The following is a 15,842-nucleotide window of genomic DNA, read 5'->3' as shown; positions in this document are numbered from 1 at the left end:
ATATTGAACTGGTCCACCAAGTTTTGCCTCTCTGGCCAAGTGTATTGGCAAATGAATCATGACATCAAAAAATGCCGGAGGAAAAACCATTTGAAGTTTACACAATATGATTGGAATTTCAGCCTCAAGGATATCAAGATCTTCAATTGTCAAGCACTTAGAGTATAGATTCTTGAAAAATTTGCCTAAGGCTATAATTGGTTCACACACTTCCTTAGGTAGTAAACCACGTATAGCAACTGGTAAAATGTCTTGCAATAATACATGATGATCATGAGACTTCAATCCATGTATCTTTTTCTCAAGTACATTAACACACCTTGAAATATTTGATGAAAAGGCATCCGGAACCTTCAAATTAGCTAAGAAATCACATAACTTGAACTTCTCATCAGGGGACAATGCATAGCATGCTACCGGTAACAAAATTTTATCTCCATCCTCAATTGGATGCAACCCTTGCCTAATACCAAGGTCCACAAAATCATATCTACTTTTCAATGTGTCTTTTGTCTTTCCAACACTACTTATCACAGTTGATAAAATGTTGTCAGACACATTTCTTTCTATGTGCATCACATCTAGGTTATGTCTTAACCTAAGACTCTTCCAATAAGACAAATGAAAAAAAATACTTTTCTTCCTCCAGTTGTAAGCATTGGCAGAAACATTACGCTTTCTCTTTTATCCTTTACCAAAACTCACATTGCCCAAATTTTGTAACTGTATAAGTGCATCATCACCTGTTAAAGGGCTAGGTGCCACACCCATTTTCACTTTCCCATCAAATAACACCCATTTCTATACCATGGATGATTTGTGGGAAGGAAGCGATGATGACCCATATAACACAACTTGTTACGTAAGGAAATTGATTGTGTGTCTTTATGGCAACAAGGGCATGCAAGCTTTCCTTTGGTTGACCATCCATAAAGGTCCCCATATGCAGGAAAGTCATTAATCATCCACATGAGAGCCACACGCATAAGAAAATTAGATTTTGAGTGTGCATCATAAGTCTCCACCCCATCCCATAATTCTTTCAACTCTTCAATCATTGGTTGTAAGTATACATCAATATCATTGCCAGGAGACTTAGGGCCTGGAATAAGAAGTGTCATCATGAAATATGAACTCTTCATGCAATCCCATGGTGACAAATTATATGTAACTAGAATGACAGGCCAAATGCTATGATTGGTACTCATATTTCCATAAGGTTGGAATCCGTCGCTTGCTAAACCTAATCGGACATTTCTTAATTTTATCTGAAAAAGTAGGATGACGCTCATTGAAAGATTTCCATTCTATTGAGTTAGACGGATGTCGCATGACACCATCATCAATATTTTCTTCCTTGTGCCACCTCATTTTCTTTGATGTCTCTTTTGCCATGTATAGTCTTTGAAGCCTTGGTTTGATAGGAAAATGTTGTAATACCTTATGAGCTACTTTCTTGCCTTTGTGTTCCTGTGACTTCCATCTAGACCTACCACACTTGGGACATAATTGGGCATTGGCATAATCGCGCCAATATAAAATACAATCATTCTGACATGCATCTATTTTGGTATACCCCAAGCCTAGGTCACAAAGAACTTTCTTTGCTTCATAGAAAAAGGTAGTCACAAATGACCCATCGGGAAGAACTTCTTTAAAGAAGATTAATAACTCATCCATCGATTTGTTGCTCCAATGATTAAGACAATTCAAGTGAAGTAATTTAACAATAAAAGACAACTTTGAGACTTTTGTGCAACCAGGATAAAGTTCTGTCTGAGCATCTTTTAATAGTTTGTAGAACTTTGTTGCATGGATATTTGGCTCTTCATTACCCTCTGAAGAATTCGTATTATTCTCCACATTTGTATATCCACAAGCATCGTGAATCATTCCAGTAATGTCATCATCGTCATTGCTATCATCCTCTACTTCATCTCTATGTGTGACATTAGAATTTTCAACTCTAGCTAACACTTCTCCATGCAAGTCCCACACTTTATAAGAATCCAGAAGCCTTTTTTTAATAAGTCTTATCTTACATCATTTTTTAGCTTGAACACTGTATTCATACACCCTTTACAAGGACATCGAATCATAGTGTTCACTCCGGGTTGACTAAATGCCCAATTAAGAAAACCTTCCACTCCATCTATATACCTTTGATCAACTCTATTCCTAATATTTAACCAACTTTTATACATTCCTACTTTTAAGAAAAAAAGCAGTTAATTAATTAATTCAATTGAGGACCCATCTGGGAATCTGTTCGACTCTTACTGCACAAAAATGAAGATCCAAAAGAATAAACAACAATTCAAAGTACCAATTTATGTTAAAAAAAGAGCTTATTTTCAGTGAAATATATCTATAAAAAATCATGAATTGCGTACAAGAATTAAATTTCCAGTAATGGTCATATGTCATAATTTAGCGTAAAAAAAAAAAACAACTAGAAAAGAAAATTGCGAGATCATGCGTGGCAGAGAAATCTGGATAAATAAAGTAAAAAATATCAATAATGAGGCTATGACTAGAATTGAGAATTAAATGAGTAGTGATCTTGCTATGGCATACCTAATGTTGAAAATCAAAGAACACACAAATATCAAAGTTTGCTAGAAAGATGTAGACCACAATCCGGCCAAGATTGATTGGAAAATGACCTGAAAAATCCAGCAAAACAAAAAGGAACATAAGTTGTGAGGATATTAAAAGAAAGTAAGTAGTTAAAAGTAACAATACAACATAAATATCAAGAATTTGAATCTAAACAAGGTCTAGTGGATTTATGAGAGTGAAAAACATCATTTACGATGTCCCCAAGCTACTCTCCACTAAATGTACAGAATTCCACAAGAAATCGCCAAGGAAATCTCTCTCCAACTTCCACAATAAAAAATGAAATAAAGAAGAACACACTAGTGACTTGATTGTTGTTATTGTCGCTATGGCAAAGTAGAAAATGGGTCACCAATGCGAGGATAAAATGTGTTGACTGACTCTGTAGGCGAGGTAATAACTTCTCAGCTATTGTCACTAGTGTGTATGCAAAGAATGAGCAAAGTCAAATAGAGCTCGTGGCAAACTTTACAGACTATAGGTGCTTCTATACAAGTAGCATGAATTCGTAGTAGAGACTTTAAAAATGTCATGTATGTCAATGAAAGGATTGGTCAACCTGTAATAGTTGTTGAGGTGCAGGGGTTCAAGGAAATGGTAAACTAGTTACAACTCACTCTTCTGAAGGCACATGGATGCTTTTTCACTTGGAGCAATAAATAACACTACTAAGAATTCATGGTCACCAATGCGAGGATAAAAGGTTACGAATAGTACTCCTGATGTTCAATCTTATGGATCTGTTTATCTGGTAACTTAAGATTGCAAAAGGGTAGGTTTAATTTAGCAGAGAGTACATTTATGTGTCATGAATCTATGTGTTCGGTGAATACAAACAAATATCATATGCAAAAAAGTATTTCCATTTGTTGCAAGGAACATGTTCTTTTTTCATCATCACATGCTAGTCTAGGAATAGGTTCTGAATTCACCCATGATTTTAGAGTTTTGAATTTGAATAGTGTCAACATCAACATTTTATTTGACGAATTTCAGGAAAATCAAACACACTCATAATGCTTCTTTTTTACTGCAGCTATATCATAATCAACATGTTCACCGCAAACTACTCTTAAATTTCAACCAAATATTGTCCAAACGCCTGCATGATATTTTAAGTAAGTTGTAATATAGATTTACAATGAATTTTAGAAGCCATACAACAAATGAACACTCACATTAATAACAAAAAATTCCTAATACTCTCATGTAAGAGAAGATAGATTCCCCTCAATTCTGAAACAGAGAAGCCCCTTGGCCCTAGCAATTTGTTTACACATATACAATCTAGTATTACAGACTTTGGATCCATATGCGAGGTTGTAGTTGCGACCACGACTTCACAGGGTCGAGGCTTGGTGACCTGGTCACCTTCGCATGTGCAACCACTTCTTTGTAGGATCGAGCCTTGGTTCCGCAAGAGCAGCTGCACCAGTAGGTGTTGCACCAGCTCTTGTGATTCAAATCCCAAGTTTCAATCGGACCTCCGAAAATAATTCGGGGTCCTACCAACGTAAACCAAATATGTTACCCAATTAGAAACAAAATTCTGGACTTAATGTAACTTACAAAACTTTCAGGGGAGGTCGTCTCGACAAAAGTAGGTCTCACACCCAAGGCTCCATTTTAACGTATAAGTAAGAAGATATCTTGAAATGAATTTGAAAGCCTTGAGACCCAAACAAAGGTAATTCTAGACAAAACTCAACATTCCAGAACTGACAAAACCATTAGAACTTCATTTCAAGGCCATTTACTAAAGTTACATACAAGCAGATTTAGCTGGCCATGGACTCATACTCTTAAGTCATTTGTATCTATATTTCACTTTAGTTAATCTAATCGAGTAAGATCAAGAGCTCAGCATACTGAGTTGTCCAAACACGAGGATGTACGGTGGTTTTCTTTATGGTAGAGCCATTTATTAACCAACAAGAACTCCAATTAAGGAAAATATTATAGTTCAGCTGAAAAAATAAGACTTCAAGAGCTTCAGTAAACCAAATCACCAACAAGCTTTTATGTTTGGGAAAAGATTACAAACTCTTGAAACTTTTTAGAAGGTTTCAAACAAATTAACATATATATACAGAAATCGAGTTCTATTGAAATAATAACAACACACTTAGAACTACAATTTTCTTTTAAAACAACAATTTTTGTACATTTTTCGACATCAATATGAACATGCAGTTACTTAACAACATCTACAGATCTAGAATTTCAAAAAAAATCTTCAATAAACCTAGAGAAAGAGATAGCTCAAAAACAATAGTGAGATTCAGAATCGACAAAATATGAAAAATAAATAGAGAGTTAACATGAGTGGTACCTTACAAGCCTTTGAACAACTTCAAAACTTCGAAAACATCAAAGTCTTGTAGTGATTATCAAACTTCGAACCTTTCTTCTTAAAACCTTCCAGCAACTTCTGATTTCTGTAGATTTTCGAGAACCTTTTGCCTTAAAACTTCAAAACACTTCAATCTGCTACAGATTTATGAATGGGTTAAAGAAATATAAGTAAGATTAGGGGAAAAAAATACCATCTGAAAGAAATTTGAGCACTTACCTAAATAGAGTTCACATTTTGTGAAATGAGAAGTGATTTAACAGATTTGAGAGTGACAATTTGAAGAATCCCTAAGAAAAGTTGAGCTAATGGAGAGAAATGAAGCGGAAATTTGAGAAGAGGAGTGTTTGGAGAGAAAAGTTATGTGTGTAATTTTTTATCAGATATTTTCATTTGTTTTCTTTTAACTTTTTATGTTAAATTAATAAATTGACTTATTAGGAGCGGTCATGTCGCCACAAAATTCATTTAGATGAGACAAATTAGATGTTGCCACTGAAGAATATGGAGCCAAAAATTTGGTATTAGCGGGAACAAATAATTGAGAATTAGCAATGACTATTAGCGGCAAGTTAACATAACTCGCCACTAAATGTTTATCTACTGCGACGCCTTCATATGTCGCCACCGGATATATAACTTTTGTAGCAACAAATAGTTTCGCCGCTAAATATTGCCACAATAAATCCTGTTTCTTGTAGTGGCCACTCCTCTTGCCAGCGAAATCACATATTCTCTCCTTCACTTGTCTCCATCTCCGACAGACCCTCACCATTTTCCTTTCTTTCTTCTCCAACTCCACAGATCCAGCAACCCGCTGCTGCACCATCAACTTCGGCCGGCAAACCTCCTCGCCGCCTCCCGTTTTGTAGAAAAAGGAGCCAACGCCACCTCTCCCTCGCTCTCACTCCACTCCGAATCAGTGAACTCCGGCAAACATCGTCACTCTCTCCTTCATCGGTGAATCAATAGACTAAAGGATGTGTTAATGCCAATTTTGAGATCTGAATTAGATGAAATAGAGGTTGGGCAGGGATGATAATGGTTGAAAAAGGGTTGAGTGGGTGAAGAAAAATGTTTTTTATTTTATTCTTGTATGATTTTAATTTATTTTTTTAACTGAAATATGGTATTCACCTGCCTTTAACACGCGAGTAGATACACTGTCTCGCCAACTGAACTATCTTATTGCCACATCAGCATGATCAATGGTCAGAGGGGTTTGATATACTGTTTTTTATTGAGTTTAAGGGTTCCGTTGGTAAAATATTAAATAGAAGGGTTCATAATATAAATGCGTACAAGTATAATAGTACACTAGACCATTTTCCCTAATAATTATTCATATGTACTATCATAGAATTTATTATTATTTCAAATTAGTTTCTAGTTCTTCTTTTTAATATTCACCACATTCATTATTTTTTTATCAAATATATTTACGAATCAATTGATCAACACATAGCTTTCTCATACGAACGAAAAATGCAAGTTCACATCATTAACCAAAAATTATTGAGAAATTTTGATTAAAACTTAAAAGTGAGAGGGGTACTTCTGCTATTTCCAAGAAAAGTGATTATATGACTGGTGCTAAAATTTTCTTTTTAAGATAATAATCAACTTAGCCTAATATCATGCCCAATTCTAACACCCAATTTTCCCCACCTCTTTCGGCCATTACCCAAGTCATTTTGTCATAAGTAAATTTGGATGGGATTGAATTTATCGAATTTTAACTCGATTGTTATCTTAACCCATTATAATCTACTCAAAATTGATTTTATTCTTATGCACGACCCTAGTGGTTGTAATGCATGGAATAAGAATTATTGGATGTAGAATGAAGTTAACTGAAAGCTCTACAAAACAACTCATCAAACTCAATTGCCTTCTTTCAAACTTCACTCATTCCCACCAATTCTCCGATGCTCTCTCTCTCTTCAACCAAATTCACTCTTCCCTTCATCTCCGACCAGATCATTACACCCTTTCAACCACTCTCACTGCCTGTACCAACATCGTAAACACTAGCTTCGGCAATCAGCTGCACGCCTTCGCCATTAAAACAGACCTTAAACAATTCCCACATGTATCAAATTCTCTCCTTTCATTCTACGCCAAATCTAAAGATTTGCGTTCAGTTAAAAGGGTCTTTAAAGAAAATGAAACCCCAGATGTTTATTCTTGGACTTCGCTATTGTCTGCTTGCACAAAAATGGGGGAAGTTGGGTATGCTTGTAAGGTGTTTGATGAAATGCCGCAGAGGAATTTGGCTGTTTGGAATGCAATGATTACTGGGTGTGCTGAAAGTGGGTATCACGGGATTGCTTTGAATTTGTTTCAAAGAATGCATTTTTTGGGTGTTAGATATGATAATTATGCTTTTGCCAGTGTTTTAAGTTTGTGTGATATGGAGCTATTGGATTTCGGAAGACAAGTGCATTTGATGGTCATCAAGATGGGTTTTTTGGTAAGAGCTTCAGTGATTAATGCTTTGGTTACCATATATTTTAACTGTAAGAATGATTTTGATGCTTTTGGAGTATTTGAAGAAGCTGTGGATGAAGTGCTTGATCATGTAACTTATAATGCAATGATCACTGGTTTAGTCAGTATGAAAAGAGCTGAGAAGGCATTAATAATGTTCAAGGATATGCGTAAGCTTTCTTTGAGACCTACCGAGCTCACTTTTGTGAGCATAATGAGTTCATGTTCATGTATTAGAATTGCTTCTCAACTGCATGCTCAAGTTGCTAGAATAGGTTTAGAAAACTATACGTCTATCGCTAATGCAACAATAACCATGCATGCTAGTTGCGGGGACTTGAATGCAGCCTTTTTAGTTTTTGAAAGACTTAAGGTGAAGGATAAGGTGTCGTGGAATGCCATGATTACGAGCTATGCGCAAAATTGTTTGGACAGCAGCAATTTCCGCATACATTCAGCTGCAGAAGGAAGGGTTAGAGCCAGACGAGTTTACGATAGGAAGCATACTCGCAAGCTCAGAGTCTCTAGGAATTGTTGAAATAATTTTGGGTGTTGTTTTAAAGAAAGCCCTTATCTTGAAGACTGAAGTATCTAATGCACTGCTCTCTGCCTTCTGTAAGCATGATGAAATGAAGCAAGCTTATCAAGTTTTTCATGACATGTTCCCTAGAAACATGATCTCTTGGAATACATTGATTTCTGGTTGTCATCTCAACGGACTACCCATGGGGTGCTTGCACCTCTTCTCTGAGATTGTTAGTGAAAATGTTTGATGCCTAACCCTTTCTCTTAGCATCATTTTGAGTGTTTGTGCCAGCATTTCAGCTCTACAACAAGGGAAGGAGATTCACACTTACATACTCAAATCTGGATTCATCTCAGAAATATCTTTAGGGAATGCCTTCATCACATTGTATGCAAAATGTGGATTGTTGCATTGGTCTCTAAAGGTGTTCCAGATAATGACACAAAAAGACATAGTTTCTTGGAATTCAATTATTACTGCATATGCACAACATGGGAAAGGAAAGGAAGCTGTACATTGCTTTGAGATAATGCAAGAATTAGGTGGGGTCAAACCAGATAACACGACCTTTAATGCAGTTCTATCAGCTTGCAGCCATTCAGGCTTAATCGATAAAGGCATTGAAGTTTTCACCTCCATGATTCATACCTATGGTATAGAACCTACAGCAGACCATTTCTCGTGCATTGTCGATCTTCTAGGTCGGGCTGGGTATCTTGATGAGGCAGAAAAACTGGTAAAAGATAGGCATGTTGATGTAGATTCCACTGTTTGGTGGACATTATTCAGTTCATGTGCTGCTTATGGCAATGTTAGACTAGGCAGAATTGCTGTGGGATTTCTGCTTGCGACTGAGAAGAATAACCCCACGGTTTATGTGCTTTTATCCAATATTTATGCTAGTGCAGAGAACTGGGAGGACTCTGCTAATGTGAGGAAACTGATGAATAAATGTGGAGTGTTAAAGCAACCAGGAAGCAGTTGGATAGGGTCCTAACACTCATTTCGTTAATGCTGGATGTCTTGACGTGATTGATTTCGAAGTTCAACCTTACTTATCACATGGAGATTGTTCATGGTGGAGGAAAGGTACTATGTCTTAAAGATTTAGACTAGCAATGAAAATGGAATATTTTGAGTGCACCGTTGACAGCACTGTTTTAATGTTTTGATTAATGTGACAAACTTATGGGTAAAACCAGTATAATAGAGAATGTCGACTATCAGGTGATTAATGGTGAGACCGTCCTAATAAATTAGTGCTATTACTACTATTGGTATATGTTTTTTATTATTTTTATTTTTATCAACCAGCTGAACAAAAACGTGTTGCACCTATCACGGTCCAATAATAAAGGAAAGGTTGTGCTTATAATACTAGCTCTTTGGATTTTATTTATTAGCATCTGATTTTTCCTTCTAGCACTCTGAAATGACTTACACGTGCATTTATCGGGAGATTTTTCCCATAGCTATTTGCCTTTTAGGCTGTTAAAATGAATTCTTCTTCTGAAATAGATTTTTGGCTTTGCATCTGAGAACATACCGACTGCTTAAACTAATGTTATCAGCTATTCAACTTGTACAGGACATCACAGGAGGCTACGGTGTTGATGTAGCTGTTGAAGCTTTGTGGAGACCACAAACATTCTTGCAATGTGTGCAAAGCGTTCGCAATGGAGGCAAAGCTGTGATGATTGGACTTACACTATCTGGGGCAAAGGGGGAGGTGGATATAAACCACCTAGTGCGACGACAGGCGTGTACTTTTGTGTGCAGGTCTTTTATTGTTTGTCCCTCTCAATTCCGATCTGCTAACACTTATGACCCATTCCCTCTTTTTGATATGTCATAAATTGTTTTGCATTCAATGAAATATGCACATACTTCTTTTTTATAAGGTGAAGTTTTATTAAAGAAATACCAAGCTGGTACATGAAGATATATCAGAAGCAGACAATGCCTACAGAAATAAACATGCAATTAGATGTGATTCTTTTTTGTTTTCGAAAAAAGCATTTTTCCTCTCTCTCCAGATGGTCCAGAATATGCATATAGCTTCTGATTCCTTGCTATACTTTACCCTTGCCAGCTGACTAGTAGGCTTCTTATATCTGAAGGCATAACCTAAGTAACCCCACACTGGTTCAGGAACAGCTCCCAGCATTGCTTAGCAATTATACAGTGAATAAACAGATGATTAACAGATTCCAATCCATGACAATAATAACAGTTGCCTAGAGGATATATAAATTCCCGTTCAAGATATTCTTTCTGTAATACACAGACACATAAGGAACACATCTTTAACAAATACAAGTAAAACACATTCATGTTGAGTCACAATTTGCACTGTGCAAATTGCGGACCCTGAAGCCATTTCAACAGACATCTAGGTAAGTATGTCCACTTGTCTGTTTAACATGAGACACCATGCTTGTGTGTCGAAGAAAGAGAACCAGAGAGCTTGATAGAGAGAGGATAGGATACTAACCTTTGCTCCTTACTCCTGTTTACAAGATGCTCCTTTATCTCATTAATTCGTCCTCATTTTGTGAGCAGCTCTTTGGTCCATACTCCTGTTTTCTAATGTTTCCTTCCCTTCATCCTTTATCAATAGTGATCTTAGAGGAAGCATTCATCTTTGCTGTAGAATTTTTGACGTCAACCTTTCTCTTCTTAGCATTTCTCAATGAGGAGACTGCTAGTTCACTCTCACTATCAAACATCAGACAGGAAGCAACAATAGACAGAAAAAAACGGAAAATAAGAAACTGACATCATCAAGTTACCATCCAAATTCCAGAAAAATTTCAAGTACAAAAAGGTAAACCTGATTTCTAATGAATGTTTTGATTGAGATGTCTGTTTGCCGTAGCTACTTGGCATATCTCCACTCTCTCTGAGGTGGTTATCACTTCCAGTATCTGAGGAGTTGCCACACCCTCCCTTTTCTTGCTTCCTGCCCATTAGACTGGATTTAGCCCTTGAGACTCTCGGACCTCCAATAGTCCCCTCAGGATTGTTGGAGCTTGCGTCACATCAGGACCGGTTCCAACTTTGCCTTCTAAAGATATAAATGTCATCAGAGTTCACAAAATATGGTACTTGATCAGATTGTGTAACATAAGAAGGTTAGTCAATCATATGTCTGGGAAAAAAACATACATCCTTCAAGAGTTGTTTTTTAAGGGAAGATTAATCAATCATATGTCTGGAAAAAAACAAATCCTTCAAAAGTTGAGAATTCTTGACCTTCGAAACAGAAAAAGATAACATGATTCAAATATTACCTTCAGCTTTGGTCTTTTGTACAGCTATGAAATACTCACTGTTACCTTTCAAAAGAAAAATGAATGACATTCAGTTATGAGAACAATATTGCTGCCCTTTTGACAGACAGCCCTTTCAAATTTTTCAAGGGAGAATGGTGACAGGTGCAATAACCTGCCAAATGAGGTACAGAAGTCCCAGACCATCAGATGATCCCCTACACATTCCATTGAGACGTTAAATTCCCTGCATGGAGGAGGGTATTCAGCCAACTGTTTATCGGACTCAAGAGATCATTGATTGGATATCTAATGGACTGTGCCTTCAGTTTGGCTTCTGCATATGTCAATGCAGTGAAGACAAAACATTAATATGGTACATGAGAAAATAGACAGCACAAGTACACTTCATATCATACCTACAGTTCCAACATGTAAGGATAAAGGTGGAATAAAAGGTATCTTTCTTTAAATAAAAGGTTCCATTAAATTATAAATCCCAAACATGTAACACATCCAAGTAAACATGACATTTCTAAGCCAATATAATACTTTCCAAGTAAACAATTTCTTTTCAACTTTCCAAGTAAACACAAAACATAGTCAAGCTGTGATGGCCAATTTGTGTAATTTTCCTTTTCAAGCTTTTCCGTATAAACAATTACTTAACTTTCATGTCTTAGTAAAACTTATAAATGTGTTGCTGAATAATGTGTCACAGCACCTGATATACCTAAGATGTTAACTTTAAGTAAGCATGTAACATTTACAAGATGTGTAACAATTTGAAGATCTTATGCAACTTAGTTAAGTAAAATATTCACATATACGAAGTAGTATCCTTGATCAGGCTAGACTTTTTTTTTTTGATGACATGTCCGAGCCAGCTTTCGCAGACCTCGACTAACTCAACAGGATACTTGTCACCTCCTAGTATCAATAGGTACCAGGCCTAGTGTTTTTTTAAAATCTCTGTTAGGATTTGGACCTGAGACCTCATGGTTCTAAACCCACTTCATTGGCCACTAGGCCACACCTTGGGTGCAATGTAAGTATCTTTGATCAGACTTGACACTCCCATCTTGCCTTTAGGTGTCGAGGCACATTCAAATACACACACACATATATATTGTATAAATTCATAACGAGTAGCAACACTTGTCATCAAGAGTTCAGTTGGCATGCTGGTAAAGGCTTTAAATCTTATCATTGAGGGTCAAGGTTTTGAATCCTCCAACCTAACTATTACCTTTTGAATTTTTGCGTATGTCACTGGTTGTCTGGTGTGCAGTTATATGTTATGTAGTAAAACAATTGTGCACCTCATATGCTGATTTTCATTGATCAACTTGCCCTCGCTAAGGTTTTAATCCTTCTCCTTTAGCAAGTGTTGCATTTCTTGCAGTTAACAAGGATTGGTTTTGCCAATTCCTAGAGTTTGGCTGTGCAGAGCTAGAGCACCAAAACATGCAATATAGAAAGAGGAGATCATATATATTCTCATCAACTATTAATTTGATTATTATTCAGGAATTTGCTGTTAGCGCCTCACATGTTAGTGAAACCGGTGAGCTTTGATAAAATAGAAGCATACTTGGAAAGACATTTTAACGTAAATTGCATCAACCCTATGTATGAATATGATTACTCAATTGGGATGATGTTAACAATATTGTGCAGTATAGTTCAGCAAAAGTTCAATTACTCTTCTAATATCATGTGCTTTAATGTTTTTAATGATTGATGCATAGTGGCTGACTGATGAGACTGTTCTTAGTGATTTATATAAAGTAAATGAAGTTCTTCAGTGAGCCAGCGTGGTGAAATTGCATGCTTTTTATCCTAGTGGTAGAGTGGGTTGCCAAGAAAGTGTTTCTCATGCAGGATCCACGGCTTAAACTTTTGATCTTTTTTGTTGCTAGTTGAATTTTGTATTGATTTTATTTTTTGTAAACATTCTGCCTATTAATAGGTTCAGATGAGGTCAAATCTTAATGTGTTAAAAAGATGTGCATTATGTTCTCAAAAAAAATAAAAAGCGAGAAAAAGAAGTGAGATTAATAGAAAAGAGTTGTCCCTTTTCTGCTGCATTGTATTATTCATTTGTAGCGAAGCTACATGTTTCATATATTTTCCAGAATTCAAAATTTCCATGCTTATATGTTTGATAATTGATGAAATGATGTAATCCAGAGCCAAACTCATAGCTTTGAAGATTGAGGTGAACTAGCTAAGCATGAAAAGAGTAAGGAAGGAGACAATCTCAATTATTAATTGTTTCGTCTGTTTTACTTACTTCTAGCCTCTAGGTATTTCCCATTTCTACTGCTACTTCTATGAATGGATGTTGTACAAAATGGATTGCTCATGTGGTTATGCTATTTCCCCTATTGAATTTATATGGTTTTCCAGCTAAAATTTAACTAGTTAAGTTCTCACAGCAGATAATATTTTAGATGCTAGTTAGACATCCTTCTACACTCCATGGAGTGATATGTACCTTGGAGGTTAATCTCAAATGCACTTTGCACCCTAATGAGCTGTTGTTTGCTACACCCTTCTTTGGAGGATTGCTGTATTGAGTAGCCCACATATGTTGAAGACAATGGATCAACTACCTTTCACCATTTATATCATGAGATAATTTTCCTCCTTTTCTGATCATAATGCCAATTATCAACTTTTTTTTCCCTGGACACAAGTAATGTTACATTTTAGTCTATTGTCACTTGACCTGTAGGGCGTACAAACACTTGCCACATCAGATTGAGTTGTGCATCAGTTTCCTTCTGCGTCCTGTGCTATGATGTGTGTGTTATATCCTAACCATGTTCTTGCCTGAATGAATATAAACTTTATGCTTGCTCTTGTTGACTTCAGGTCTTGATCTTTTGACTCCTTCCCTAAAAACAACATACTAGTGTAATCCCGCAAAGTGGGGTCTAGACTCCTATCATAAAAGTTATAGTTAAATCAAGTGAAACATAACTAATTACTGTTGTATTTTTGCCATAAATAATTTAATTCTTCCTCCTTAACTAAAGAGTTGTAACTAATAGTGTAACTGATTCTTATTCATTTCTTTTTTAAATGTCGACACCGCTTATTAAAAATTATGTGCATGTGATCGGTTGTCTGGTGTGCAATCTGTATGTTATGTAGCAAAATAATTGTGCACCTCATATGCTGATTTTCATTTATCAACTTGCTGCCCTCACTTCAGGTTCTAGTCCTTCTCCTTTAGCAAGTGTTCCATTTCTGTCAGTTCACGGCAGATCCATGAAGGTGTGTTTACCTTGCTTAAGTTAACAAGAATTTTTTTTGCAATTCCTTCTAGTGTATGGCTGTGCAGAGCTAGCACACTAAACATGCAATATAAGAAAGAGGAGACACATATTAATTTGATTATCTTTCAGAAATTTGCTGTTAGTGCCTCACATGTTAGTGAAGCTGGTGAACTTTATTAAAGAAAATTTGAATCTTGATTAATGTGTGTTTTACATTACTATCCAGTTTGTTCAAGTGGGTTGTGTGATATATTTAGGTGGAAAACTTTGGATTTTCATCTCTCAAAAGGAGGTTTGTGTGATTCTTCAATGTGGAAAAGTCAGATATTGTTGTCTTGTGGTGAGCTGAAGAACGTAAAAGAGTTGCATTCAATTCCCACAGAGTTTCCACTAGATTTGGGTGTCAAGTTGTGCTACGCTTAGGAAAACTGAGCATATATATGTCTTTTAACTTGGCCCCAAGCCCTCAATTGTTATTTATGTCGTCCAACTTTGTGTGTGCACAAGTAGGTACGTAAACTTGTATAAAGTTGAACATGTAGACACATGCGTCCTACGTGACAATCTGCATCTTACATGTATTATGTTGCATAGGATGTGTGTCTATTTGTTCAACTTTATACAAGTTTACATACCTACTTGTACACACACAAAGTCGGAGGTATGAATGTCAACTAACGTCAGGTTTATGTATTATACATTTAATATTTGGTTCTATGATCAAATTTCTAACTTTTAAGACGTAAATCTTTAGTTTGTATTGGGTACTCTTACTACTACTCTGGAAACAAGCAACTTTTATCTTGTGTTTGGAATAAAACACTTGAAACGTGTATATATTATAGGTTCCTATGGTCCAAATCAGATTTGTGTCACACCAGTAATAGTTTTACCTTAATAGATCATTACAAGTACTATGAATCAGATGGAAGCCAAATACTTATCCAAAGTCCAAATATGCGATTCTAATCTTCCATTTATTGGTCGCTATTATAGTTAAATTGATTTTCCAAAAAATAATGCCTACTTGCACGATAGCAACACTTCCTTTTCTATTACTACTCTCTTCGTTTTAATTCTTTTAGTTTCTTACTTTTCTTTTTAACCTGTTTTAGAACGAGTGTTTCTTTCTATATTTAAGACATTCTATATATATAATAAGTTTAAGACCATATGATTTAATTTTTTATTTATTTCTTAAATTTTGTGTCCAATTAAACTAAGACACTTAAATTAAGAGAATGGGAGTATTTGATTGTACATCTTTGACATGTAAGTCCCATCATTTAAAG

General features: G+C 35.9%; 1 pseudogene; it reads left to right on the top strand.

The window, feature by feature from the left end:
* Positions 1-6,660: 6,660 nt before the first annotated feature.
* Positions 6,661-15,289, top strand: LOC102591727 (pentatricopeptide repeat-containing protein At3g49740-like; annotated as a pseudogene).
* The last annotated feature ends 553 nt before the right edge of the window (positions 15,290-15,842 follow it).

Source organism: Solanum tuberosum, unplaced genomic scaffold (assembly GCF_000226075.1).
Source record: "Solanum tuberosum cultivar DM 1-3 516 R44 unplaced genomic scaffold, SolTub_3.0 scf00328, whole genome shotgun sequence".
NCBI lineage: Eukaryota > Viridiplantae > Streptophyta > Magnoliopsida > Solanales > Solanaceae > Solanum > Solanum tuberosum.
Note: the sequence above shows the minus strand (reverse complement) of the source record. Positions and strands in the feature narration are given on the sequence as shown.